At 56.7% G+C, this 13533-nt stretch overlaps 1 long non-coding RNA gene across 1 annotated transcript in view; it reads right to left on the bottom strand.

Annotated features, from left to right (window-relative positions):
* Window positions 1-3084: 3084 nt before the first annotated feature.
* The window catches only part of LOC121818990 (uncharacterized), a 30538-nt gene continuing 20089 nt past the window's right edge, over window positions 3085-13533 (bottom strand). Inside the window, exons 2-3 of the long non-coding RNA XR_009599737.1 lie at window positions 8027-8885; window positions 3085-4867 (exon numbers count right to left, since the gene is read on the bottom strand). This is a non-coding gene — a long non-coding RNA (uncharacterized LOC121818990). The remainder of the gene's footprint in view (window positions 4868-8026; window positions 8886-13533) is intronic.

Genomic DNA, 13533 nt, shown 5'->3' on the forward strand with positions numbered 1-13533 from the left:
GGGAGTGTGGACAGCTCCTGGCACAAATAGGGGCGGGTATTCATTTGCAAGGACCTCGATGGAGTGGGACTGGGACAGTGTTGGACATGGGGGGAACTTCCCTCATGGTCCAGTGCTTAAGATTCCACATTTCCAACGCAGAGGCATAAGTTCGATCCCTGGTTAGGGAACTAAGATCTCACATGCTCCATGGCTTGGCCGAAAAACAAATGTTGCCCAAGGGAAGGGATCAAGGGTTGAGCAAGAATTGGTCCAAGGCCTGGACTGTGCTGGAATGGAGGAGAAGGGGATGGGTCCCTGTCCTCACTGGAGTGGGGGAGGGTAAATACCATGGGGAGGAGGCAAGATTAGAGGCTGTAGGAGCCCTTGGGAGGGGCACCACTGTGTAAGGTGTGTGTGAACATGTGTGCGTTTGTTGTATGGTCAAGGCATGTAAGGTGTGCACACTGAATGGTCCAGGTGATGTGTGCGGGTGTGTGTCTGCGGTCTATGGCATGTAGAGTGTGTAAATGTACAAGAGTGTGTGTGTATGTGTGAGCCTTTGTGTCTGTGATCTGTGTAATGGAGTGTGCTTGCGCCTGTGTGCAGTCTGGTCTGTGTAATGTGTGTGTGTGTGTGTGTGTGTGTGTGTATGTGTGTGTGTTATGGGGCGGTGGTAACTAGGACAACTCCCCAGGGGAAGAGCTAAGGAGAGATGGTGGAGAAGATGTTAACCAGAAACGGGGGAGAGGAGAGAGGGGGTGTTCCTGGCAGAGGAAGGGAAGAGCACGTACAAAGGCCTCTAGGCAAGAAGAGGCGCCCCCAGCTCTGGAGCACTTGAAAGAGTCTTAGTGAAGCTGGGTGGGGGGCGGGAAGGGAGAGGCAAGGATGCGGGGTGAATCTTTCTCTGATGCTTGAGGGGGTGTGTGTGGGCAGGAGTAGGGTGTGGGTCAGGAGGGCTCAGCCACATGGACACACACAGGCCCACAGGAGGGGCAGGCCTGGACCCAGGGGAGACACTGGGTGGCACTGGGGGTGCATGTGGGGAACAGCCTGAGCTACAACCACTCATCTGAGAAGCTGTGTGGTCTGGAATCCCAGACCTAATCCCTGCTCAGCCCCAGAGAGAAGCAGCCAGAAGGGTCTTTGTTTCCATCTATCCACTGGGCCCTGAGGTTACAGGCCAAAGACCCAAGCAAGAGCCTAAGAGTGGCCATGTTTTTGGCACAGTCTCCGTACGTCTCTGACGCAGTGGGCATTTGCTGACAAGCCTTCCCAGCACCCAGGAGGCCGAGGAGGCGGAAGGTGGCAGCTCTGGCACAGGGCTCAGCTGTCAGTACCTGACTTGAGGGCGCAGAGCAAGGCGTGGGGGACAAGGGGCCGAGAGCCAGCGATTTGAACCGAGGTCATCAGACTCCAAAACGGCCCACTCACTGGATATGGTGCTAACAGCTGCCCAATAGCCTTCACACTGCATAGTCTTTTCTTATTGGAGCCTTTTATTATTTCTGACTTGATTTTCAGCCCTGCTTTTAGAGATGAGAAAACTGGTCTGGACTCACCCCCCCCCCCCCACCCTCTACCGTGGGCCTGCTCCAGAACACGCCCCTCCACCCACCTTGTTGGGTCTGCCCCGCTCAGCAGATGCCCCAATGGGTCCTCAGCCCTAGGTCGTTAAGAGCGTGTGGCAAGACAGAAGGGACTTGGGCCCAGAAACCCAGCTCTCCTGCCCATGTGCTGTGTGACTTTGGACGAGTCCCTTCCCATCTCTGGGCCTGGGGTCACCCAGCAGCACAACTCACTTACTGAGTCTGGGAAGATTCGTGGAGCACCTGCTAAGTGGCAGGTGAGGACACGGGACGTTCAGAAAGCCTAAAGGACTTGCCCAAGGTCAAGGCGATTTGAGACTGGAACCCCAGAGTGTGCCCTACCGGCGCCCCAGCCGACTCCACAGCCCCCAGGAGCGCCGCCGCCACCCCTGCGGCCCGCAGCGTGGGGTACAGGGGCCCCACGCGGTTCCGGACCGTGTCAGCCTGAAGTCAGGCCGGGGCCCCGCGGGGCTCAGCTCTGCACAAACAGACGGCGCGGGCCGGGCCGGAGGCGGCGATGACTCAGGGCCCCGAGACGGCCGGGAAGCGGAAAGTTTTGTGCCGATGACATCACCGGGCCGCGAGGGCGGGAGGGGGCCGGCTCCGGGAAACGGGGGCCTGGCGGGCGGCCCGGCCTGGGGCAGGGCGCGGGTGGGAACGCGCGGCCGCCACGCTCGGCCGGGCCGAAACAGATCCCAGACCCCGGCCCCGGCCCCCTTCTCCCCCCACCCTCCCTCCCGGCCCCAGAGCCTGAGCGCCCGCGAGGAGCGGGTTCCACCCCGCCTGCGAAGACGCCGCGCTCCCCAGCGCTCCGGAGGCACCGCATCCATCCTGCCGCGTCCCTGCATTTTAATTACCGCCATATTAATATTCATGAGCCGGGACTCAGGGGGACCGCGGGCTGTCATTTCCCTCGCCCGCGCACCCCCCGCACCCCTCTTCCCCGGTGGAGTCGCGGGTTTTCTCCCTCCCGCTCCCAGCCCCGCCCGCGCCAACTGTCGGTGCCCAGCCTATGTGGGGTGTGTGTGAGGGAGCGTGAGTGAGTGTGAGCTGGTGTGAGTGCCCTGGGCAAGGGTGAGGGTCGGGAGGGAAGGGCCGGGACACACGGCGGGGGGGGGCGGGGGGGGCTGAGTGTGAGGGTGGGTTGCGCTTGCAGGGTGTGAGAGTGTGTCTGCTTGTGTGAACGTGTGTACCTGTGGGAGCAGGGGCCTGTGTGCACATGCCTAACCCTGTGTGTGTGCCTTTGCGTGTGCACGCGTGTGCCCAGGCAGGTCCATGCATCCCCGGGCAGTCCCAGGGGCTGTTTGCCAGTCAGAGGGGGAAGGCAGCTGTGCGCGAGGTCTGACCTCGGGCAGGGAGAGGGGGTCACAGGATCTGACTGTATAAGTGGGGAAACAGGCCTGGAGAGAGGCTGGGGCTGGTGCAAAGTCACCCCTGGAAGTGGGTGGCCTGGCAAACCAGTGCCTCGGGGGCTCCATCAGGCCCCTTAGCACACCAGAACAGGCGTTGGTCTAGCTAGGGACACATTTGAGTCCACAGACCCAGCTTTAATGACCACCGTGGAATTGTGTGTGGGGGTCCCCGCTGGGGATTCTGGGGGTACCTGAAAGTTCCTCAGTGCTGTGAATACCCAGGGATCAGAGAGTGCTTCACCAGAGACAGAGCGGCTTCACCATGGTGCTCCTGGTCCCCATCCCTTGCCTCCTGGTCCTTTGAAGCCTGCCTGCACACCCGCCTCTCCCAGGCTCACAGAACCCAAGCAGTCTTGCCTCACAGTGGAGCAGGCAGACAAACGTCAGGTCCTCCTCCTTGGGCCTGGGATCAGGAAGTCACTCAGTCATCCATCCAACCAATGTGCAGGAGCCCACTGTGTGCCAGTTACTGTTCTCAGCACTGGGGATTCTGAGTTTAGGAAGAACCCACACCACTCTGCTCCCAATGCTGCTTGTCTCCACCCCAGGGTGGGGGTCTCTGGGCTCTCAGGGGAGGCTTTTGTCTCTCTGTGCACATGCTCACTGGGCGTAGGCGTCTAGGGCTCCTGTGCACAGAACATAATCCTCCACCCCCAGCCTTGCCACAGAGGCCCAGTTGCACACACACTGGGAAGGCCTGGCTATCGTCTTGGGCTAGTGGAGAGCCAGCCAGACACTGCTAGACAGTCTGGATCTTTGCTTCCCTCTCCTTCTGGAACTTGTCTTTCTCCTGGCCTCTAAGCCAACTAGTCACAGGGGTGGCCCATCCATCTTTTCCTGGGTGAGCCAAGGACTTCCTCCTTCTCACGTCCACTCTGCCCCAGTCCTGCCCTTCTGAGCACCCAGAACAAGCTGACTGTACCCTCCCTTCTGCCCAGGCAGGGCTGGGTTGGAACTCATGTCCCAGCCACGTCCCCTGAGCTTTCCCTCCCCACTCTTGGGGAGCTCTGTGGGAACACAGATCAGGGGACAGGAGGTACAGTTTGGGACTCTCTGGGAAGGAAGTCAGGGTTTTGCTGGGCTCCACCAGTCAAGTAGGAGTTCGCCTGGTAAATGGCGGGGAGAAGGAGGAGGAAAGGCATCCCAGGCAGAGAATGGCTTGGGGGGGGTGACTGTAGCCCCTCTTCTAGAAACCAGAGCGGGCCAAAGGCAAGAGATCTGAGGAGACAGGAGGGGTGGACTTTCTCCTGAAGAGCCCAAGGCAGGACAGCCTAGTGGTCAGGACTCTCGGGTGAGCCCATCCTGGGTGAGAATCCCACTCCACCTGCACTGTGAAGCTTGGGCAAGACACTGAGCCCCTTTTCCGCATCTGTCCATTGGGAAGAGCAATACTTTTTTCTCCTTTTTCTGCTGGATTCTATTCAGATTAAGAGACACTTGTCCCTAAAACACCCAGCACAGTGCCCGGTGCTCCTACAGGGGACAGTCTGTCCTCAAGGACAGAAGGAGGCCCCTGGGATAACTGTCCCCATTTAGCCCAGAAGGGGATTTAAGGCTCAGCCTGTGTCCCACAAGGGGGAGGAGTTTGGTAAGGACAGTCTTCTGGGGCAAGCAGGGACAGGCTGAAGCTGTCAATCAGGGGAGGCTCAGGCTCCAGGTCAGAGGAGGGTCTCCAGGTCCCACAGCCTCGGCTCCACTTGTCTCTGAGAAGATGCTGCCAGATCGCCCATAACTCAAAATGCCGGAAAGCCGGGAGTCAAGAGAGGTGGCCTGGGTCCACCAATCCTGGCTCAGTCCTGCTGCAGCCTCCCACGTCTGTGCCTCCCAGCTCTCCTCTCTCCTTTGAAAATTTTCTTCTTTTTTTTTTTTCTTTTGGAGTAGTTATACCTGTACAAGACAAAAAAATAAAAATAAAAATTGAAGGAAACACTATAAAAGTTCCCATAGTGCATCCTGAGTTGTCCTTCCGGTCTTCTGGGTGTAGGTTTCCAGGACATTTCCCTGCCTATAGAACTGCCTTTTTCCAACTCCTATGGGATGATACCCACCTCCGCTCAAAGACCTGCAGAGGTTCCCACGTGTACACAGCAAAGGCAGCTCTTCCAGGCTTTCAGCAACACTACCTCCTCTCAAGCTGCCATGCCTTTGCCCTTGCTATGCCAGCCTCTAGGGGCCTCTGCCAAAACTCGACATTGCTCCAGACCAGGCTTCCTTGTTGTCAGACCTCTGCCCCCTCTCTCAGCTCCTGCCCTTCTTGCCCCTCACCTCTCTCCTGGTGCCCCACAGCCCCAGGGGTCCTTTCATGGTGGTGCTTTTCAAATCTAGCTTTCACGAGGGTGTCATCAGAGTCATGTGTTCTCACTCGACTATGAGCTTCTCCGCACATTCTTCCTTTTGTTGCCACCTACCTCGATGTCTTAGACATAGTAGGTGCTTGAAAAAAAAAATTTTTTTTTTAAGTGTTCAGTTTGGTTTTTCTTTAGGGATTCAGTCTCCAAGACAGCAGATCCAGGTTTGAATCCTGACTCTCTCATTTCCTAGCTGTGTGTCCTTGAGAAATTCAATCGACCTCTCTGAGCCTCCGTTACTTCATCTGGAAAATAAAGTCAATACTAACACCTCCCTCCAAGAGTAACAGTGAGATGACAGTGTGTGTAAAACACCCAGCACTGGGCTGAAGCAGAGAGCTGCTGACATGTTCAACTCACGGGAGCTGTTCAGTCCTATTCCATCTCATTCAGACTTGCCCAAGGTCGACGGTCAGGTGGAGGGCAACGCTGGGACTCGACCCCTGTCTCCGCCCACTTCAGGGCACCTGACTGCCTTCTGATGAGTGAGACTCACAGATCACTGTCTGTTTGGCAGATAAGGAGAACAGGGTAGAGAGAGGCCGAGTTGTGACCCTCGGTCATACAGCCCTGTGAGCAAAGTAAGGGTCAGACTGTCTGCCAGTTCCCTGGTGGGTTCTCTGGGCCCCTTCTCCACAGCCTCAGTGAGACCCACCACCCCAGATCGGGGGCCTCTGGTCCTCCTGGGGGGCCAAGGAATCAGCAAAGAGGGCCTCTTGATGGCCTGATGGCCCCACAATCGGGAAGTCACTAAAGCAAAGAGTCCCCACTTGTGGGATGCTCACAGGGACCCTGTGATCCCGTCTTCCAGGGGCTCACTCACACACCTGGGGTACAGGGGCTTGCCAAAGGAGGGGTACGACCAGCACCCTTCCCACCCAGCCCTCACCGACCAGCGCAGGACAATGAGCTCTTGCCTGGGCTGCAGCAGCCCTGGGGTTGGAGCTGTAAGCTGGGTACTGCTCAGGATCAGGGCGCTGCCCTTTGCAGAACATCTGGGGGCTCTTCCCCAGCCCTGGCCCCCGCAGAGCCTGCCCAACTGCGTCTCTGAGCCGCACCCAGACTCTTCCGGGCTTTGCCAGGGAGACTGGAAATTTCTGCCCAGCAGCTTCTCTGGGAGGATTTCAACACTCAGCTCAGTGGGGGACGGGGAGGAGCCAGGCTGCTCCCGGCTCAGCGTTCTCACGGCTCTGCTTGGAGGGAATGGGAGGGGGCTTCACTAGGCCTTGGTGAGTCCTTCAGAAATAATTGTAATAACAGTCAACCGGTTCCAACAACAGTGACCCTGTACTGAGCGCTTACTGAGTGCCAGACTCTGTGCTAAGTCAAGACTGGCACAGTATCAGTGCCATAGCCCAGGCGAGGCTGGCACTGTTATTAACCCATCTCACAGATGAGCAGGAGAAGCAGAGTGGTGAAGGCGGCCATCGAGGCTACAGAGTCAGAAGCCGAGGCCGGGCCTGTGACATTCCGGAGCCCTGGAGGTGCAGGTCACTAGCTGGTTGGGAGCAGGCAGGGCTGGAAGGCACCCAGGGGTGCCTTGGGTTGGGGAAAACACTGGGAGCCACTAAGGGCAGCTCTGATACACAAACAACTATGGCTCGACCAGAAACTGAAGTTCAGGTGAAGGCATGCTTGGACCCTGCGTCTCTGTTAGCAGCCTCCTGGGGGTACACTGGGACCCCTGGAGATCTCAAGGGGTCTGGACCTCGCCCCAACCAGTCCTGGTAAACCAGTAATTCCAGACCCCTCCCATCCCTGCCTGGCTCTGGGGCTGGGGGCCTCTGATCCTGTGAGGTCAGATGTTTCAGGCTTGCTCTTCGCTTTCTAGGTCCCTGGAAAAGTGCGCGGTCAAATTCACCCAGAGGGGAAGGTGACCCTACAGAGCGCCTCGTCCTCGGCTCCCAGAGCTGTCACCAGCCTCCAAGTCACAACCGGGGGAGAGGGGCGAAGGGAGAATCTCAGGACTCGGGCAAAGGAATGGGGTGGCCGGGGGGTAGGAGGGGGTTTTGTACACCCCGGCCAGGCAGCAGAGCCACCCGCCGCCGCAGTGATGACCCTCCCTGGACTCAGGTTCCCCACGCATTAAACAGGCAGACCGATCCCTTCCCTCCCCCGCAGCTGGGGATTCAGTGAGCTCCCGGGGAACAGCGTAGGGGGTAATAAAGGGGCCACCCCAGGCCCAGCTCCCCGCTCCCTCCGTGTCCCCCCGGGCGCCGCTCCCCGCCCCCGGGGCCCGGCCGCCGAGGGCGATGCGTGCAGGGCGCGGCGGCCGCGCGGGCCCAGGCGCCCAGTTCAGCGGAAAGGAATGTCTTGCTCGGCGGGGGAGGCCGCGGGCCCCCGAGGCCGTGTAAACCCGGCCGCCCTCCCTGGGCCTCATTTACTGCGGCCCTAAAGCCGGGCTCGTTCCGCCAGCCGGGCTGCTCGCTGGGTCGGCGGCATGACTCACCCCCGCGCTCCGCCGCCTGCTCCCACGCCCCCACCCCCGGCCCCTCCCGGCCGCCGCCAGCAGACCCTCTGACAACGTGGGCCAAAGTCGGGGAGGGTCTCCCCGTGGGGGTGCGCGCGGCCCTGCCGCCGGAGCCCGCCGCCCCGCCCGCACCCGTTGCGGCGCCCCCTCCCCTTTCCCCCTCCCCCCCTTCCTCCTCTCCCCTCCCCGGGCCGCCCGCCCGTTCCCTCCCCTCCCCCGCTCCATAACTCAAAAGCTTGTCAAGCTGGTTCCAGACTCCTGGCGCCGGGCTCCGCTCCAGGAAAGAAAAAAAGGAAAAAGAAAAAGGGAAAAAACCGGCGCGAGGGAACGAGAGGGAGAGAGAGGGAGAGAAAAAGGCCCGTGGAGCCACACTGCGCCCCGGGCCCCGTCCCCCTGCCCCCACCAACCCTGCTGGGGAACCCCGCACCCCGGGGGGCAGAGGGCGCGCGCGCAACACTGATCAATTATTTATGGGCGAATCAATTATTCAGCTGCCCCGGGAAGGGGAGGGCGGGGTAAGGCCGAGGAGCTGGAGGGCGGCTGCGGAGACCACCCCGCCTGACTGAGGTCGCGGCTCTCCCGCTGGGCCTCGGGGGGTCGGGAGGCGTCCCCACGCCGGGGGTCCTGTTGTGAGAAAACTGCCTCGGGGTGGGCTCCAGGAGGAGCGCGGGGGAATCCGCGGAAACAACAGAGACAACTCAGAAACATCCCAATTAGACCGGGAGGCCGGGGGTTGGAAAGAGCTGACTGGGGGTTGGGGGTGGCGTGGGAAGAGCCTGGCTGCGAATTCTTGCCTTTCTGACTTCATTCGTTCCCTTCTCTTTTGCGAGCTCACTAGGGTCCACTGTGCCCAGAGCCAAAGATGGCCGGTGGTAGAAGAGGGTTAAGAGCAGGAATTTGGAGTCAGTTCCGTTCAGTCGCTCTGTCGTGTCTTTTTCGTGGCGCTTTGTGACCCCGTGGACTGCGGCGCGGCCAGGCTCCCCTGGAGTTAGAGCTGGGTCCAGTTCTTGGTCCGTACTGTGTTCTCCCCGGCTCTGTGCCCTTAGGCAAGGGACTTGCCCTCTCTGAGCCTCCACTCCGTCATCTGCTGGATGGAGAAGAGCAGAAAGAGAACTTGAAAGACGTGGGTGTGAGGATTCAGTAAAATGGGGCACTTGGGCAAGGCCTGGCACCTAGTGGGGTGTAGGAGGGGAGATTCTTTCCTCACTTTGAGGGGAACATGCCAAGGCCCCCAATATCCTTCCCTCTCCCCTGCCCCCCAACTCTGGGCTGTGTGTCAGTCGCTCAGTCGTGTCCGACTCTTTGTGACCTCATGGACTGCAGCTCTCTAGGCTCCTCTGTCCATGGAATTCTTCAGACGAGAATACTGGAGTGGGTTCAGGGGATCTTCCCAGTCCAGGGATTGAACCCAGGTCTCCCGTATCGCAGGCGTATTCTTTACCAACTGAGCCACCAGGGAAGCCCATGGCCCCTCCCCACCAACTCTGGGCGCTGGATAACCTGGATCTTCCCTTGGCTTCAGACATTTGAAAGTCATTATCAAAACCAAGTCAACCCCAAGGTCTCTGTCCAGGGCTCTCACCTCTGGCAGGCTTCTCACTGCCTGGCCCTTCAAAGGCTAGTGCCTAAGGCAGCCAGAGGGGTCAGTGTGAGCCTCAGTTGGATCTTCTTGGACCCCACATCCTTCCCTCCTCCGCAGCCTCCTCGTCTCCCCACGTCCTTCATCCTCCTCCCAGCCTTCTCCTCCCTGCTTCCCATCCGCTGAAGAGGTTTTGAGCTCTGAGGCCCTGGGGGCCGAGGCTTGTCAGAATAGAAGTGGGTGCAGCTCTCGAGAAGGTCCTGGCCTCCCAGGACACACTGTTCAGAGCACCAGTATATTCTTCCAGAGCTCAGGAACTAAGCAGGCTTCTGTTTCCAGACTCAGGCTTGCCAAGGGGTTTACTGTCTTCTCACCAAATCTTATTGTTGTTTTTCAGTCTCTCAGTCCTGTCCAACTCTTTGCAGCCCCATGGACTGCAGCACACCAGGCTTCTCCGTCCTTCAGTATCTCCCAGAGTTTGCTCACATTCATGTCCGTTGAGTCAGTGATGCTATCTAACCATCTCATCCTCTCCCACCCTCTTCTCCAAATCTTACAACAGCTGTGTGAGGTGAACCTGTGCAGATCCAGGTTTCCTGGGGCCTGAAGTTTTTACCATCTTGGGGACCCTCTTTAAGAAAAATAATGCAGTTATGAATACACTGTTAAGCCCAGAGCCTTGACAGGAGTCCCTGAACCTGAAGCTTCATTATCTTCTGGTAAATCGCCACTGAAGGTGGGGGACATAATTATTCCTTTGCAGAGGTGGAAAGAAAGCTTTAGAGAGGGGAGTCGCTGGCCCAAGGTCACAGAGCTGGACAGAATGCAGCTGCGGTTCCAGCCCAGGTCTTACTCCACGGGCAACACCCTGAACTGCCTCAGTGCATATACCACCCACCACCTCACCTACTCCGTGCCATACCTGTGCCCACATGGCTCCAGCCCAGGCAAGGTCAAGGAGAGCAGCCCTTTCCTCCAAGCCAGCCTGTGCCCTCCTTCCCAAGGCCTTCACGCCCCAGCACTCCAGGCTAGGAGACTTTCTGTCTTATGACAACAACCACACAGTACCAGGAGGTAGATCTCTTCTGACCTTTCAGTACCCACAGCTATTCCTGCTCATTCCAGAACCCAGGCTCCTCAAATGACCCCAAGGGAATGCCCCCTGTTAGGTGGTGAGCTCCCAGGGGCAGGGGCTGCCTCTGTCTTGTTTGGCAAAGCATTTTCAGCTCTCAGCACAGGGCAGGTATGAGCAAACCATTAAAATACATTTAGAAGTAACACCTATTCCCAGTTTCAGGAGGGGATGGGATGTTAGGGGCATTGTTAAACTGCAGATACCTGGGTCCCTCCAGACCTGTTGAATCAGGCTCTCTGAACGTAGGGCCTGGGACTCTGCATTTTAGAACTCCCTCAGGTACATCCCAAGCTCAGCAAAGTTTGAGACACCCAAAACATTATGTGTCGAGCAAGTGCCTCTCACAAAGGGGACCCATCACACCTGGTGGTGGTTTAGTCACCAAGTCATGTCTTACTCTTGCTACCCCATGGACTGTAAACTGCCAGGTTTCTCTGTCCATGGGATCTTCCAGGCAAGAGTACTTGAGTGGATCGCCATTTCCTTCTCCAGGGAGTCTTCCTGACCCTGGGATCGAACCCAGGTCTCCTGCATTGCAGGCAGATTATTTACCCACTGAGCTACCGGAGAAGCCCTTCATCACACCTAGTTCTGGCCAATTTTACCAGTGTACCAAGGTCACCTTCAAGCTGAGAGCTAATTGTTTCTAATACTTATTAAGGATTAGTGGTGTCCTGGGACTGGATCTGAGGTTTCAGATAGCTGACCTGACTGGATACTCACAAAAACTCTTTAAGAAGTAGAGACAATTATTGTCCCCATTTTATAGATGGAGAAACTGAGGCCAGGTGAGGCACAGTAACTTGTAGACAGACAAAGAAAGAAAGTAAAGTTGTTCAGTCGTGTTTGACTCTTTGCAACCCCATGGATGGTAGCCTGCCCGGCTTCTCCATCCATAGGATTTTCCAGGCAAGAATACTGGAGTGGGTTGCCATTTCAAGGCACTGGGGAACAAAGGGGTTGAAACAGGAGGAGAGCTGTCTGCAGGACCACTGGCCTCAGCAGTGTAACTGACAAGGGTCTCCATAGATAATAGTGTATAGTCACTGCCTGTGAATAGCTTGGAAAAATGTACAGTCACTACAGGGACCTCAGGCTAAGATGTGCAAAAAATTAGGTGACAGACCCCAAAGAAATCTAATCAAGTAAGCCTCTTCTTCCTGGTTATCTTTGGAGTCAGTGTTCTGGGGAATGCATGTTTGCGGAAGGATTTGATGTGTTTGCTTCAGGCAAATCTTTGCCTTTTCTCTGCCTGCTGTTCTGGTACAAAGGGAAATGGCCAGGCCAACAAGAGGAGAGGACCTGGGCTGGTGGTGAGCAGGCAGGCTGGCACTGCTGGCCAGCGTGGCTCTCTTAGCTATCTGCAGGACTCTATCACCTGATCCCCTGAGCCAGAGCTGTGTGCAAACACAGCCTCTTTTCTGCTCCACTAGTGTGATCAAGGCACTGGGGAGGCATCCGTTGGGGAGGAGATGATTTACTGGCCTCTGTTCCTGGTGCCTGAGGGACTAGTTGGGGCAGAGGGTGTGGACTTACTCTGAGAAGACCCAGAAGGCAGAACTAGGGGAGGTCACCCAGAGAGGTGTTTAGCCTCACAAGGTAAACTGTCTAATTGTCAGGGTAGCCTTGTAGGTAGTGAGTATCCTACCTGGGGAGGTATTCAAGGACAGATAGGGTGTGTCTGTGTGTATACAGAGCCATGACTCAGGAAAAGGGTCGGCTGAGGCAACTTTGAGAGCTTTTTCCATACCGAGACTGGGAATTTCCATTCTTAATGTAGTTGACCAGCCCAAGTGAAGCTGATGGGAAAAATTAACACAGAGAGAAGGTGACCACAGGTTACAGTGCCCAGACTGGGAACCCACATGGCCCTGAAGAGGCACCCAAGGGACATGGAACCAAGCCCACAGCCCTTGGCCTTCCAACAAAACTGCCATTGCTTAGCATTTGGACATGCTGCTTTCTCTTGCAGTCATCTGTAAATGCTCATTAGCCCTTCATGATAATGATCAATAATACTATTAGTGATAACCAACAATCAATAATCATAATATCCATAGCATGAACTGAGTACTTACTGAGGCAGGCACTATATGTTTAAACCCATGTAACTGACATGACAATCCTATGAACGATGTCCTTACTTCTACTATCATTCCTATTTAACAGATGAGGACACTGAGTCTCAGAGAACTGACATGTGACCCAGACTCAGAGCCATGCTGCCATCCGTCTGTGGGGCTCCTTCTACCCTCAGTGGCAGGGACCCTGGCCACTTCCCACCCCAGGGTTACAGAGCAGCAGAAACTGGCATGGGAATAGGGAGATGGGAACCATCTTCTCCAACTCCCTCATTTTACACCAAGGGAAACAGGTGCCAGAGAGGGGAAGAGATGTCTCAGTGTCCTCATCAAGTCCAAGGGCTGCTGGTTTCCTGGGTGGGTCCCCCACGTGGGCTTCTCCCGTGCACTCCCACATCCTAGTCCTCTTTCACAGTGATATTTTAAAAGTTGTTAATGGTCGCATATTTGTAAGAAAACATTGTTAAAGAAATGAGAAGACCTGCCACGTGTGAAGCAGTTAAACTGTGTGCAGAGATTGTTTGCTTGCCTATAATGGGGATAATAACAATGCTTCCCCACTGACCTCACAGGAGGGGGTCACAGTTAAAGGTGACAATGAATGTAAAGCAGCTGTTTTATAAACTAGGAGGACACCGCCACGGTGATCATCTTTGGATGTTGGGCATAGAGATTAGAAGTAAGTGCTGCAGCCCCTATCAGGAAAACTGACCAGCATTCAGGGCCCAGTGCCATCAGGTCTCCCAGTGTTAGATCCTCCCTGGAAAGCATCCCATTCATTTATTCATCCATCTGCCTGGAAATCATGTATTGAGCACCTGCTGTGTGCAGCAGTATGTCCAGCCCAGCAGCTTGAGCCCAGGCTCCAGGTCAACTCCTCTCCGTCCTGGGTTCAGATCTCAGCTTCATCACCCTCCAGCAGACATGGACCTCCCTCTGG

Source organism: Ovis aries, chromosome 3 (genome assembly GCF_016772045.2).
Source record: "Ovis aries strain OAR_USU_Benz2616 breed Rambouillet chromosome 3, ARS-UI_Ramb_v3.0, whole genome shotgun sequence".
NCBI classification, from domain to species: domain Eukaryota; kingdom Metazoa; phylum Chordata; class Mammalia; order Artiodactyla; family Bovidae; genus Ovis; species Ovis aries.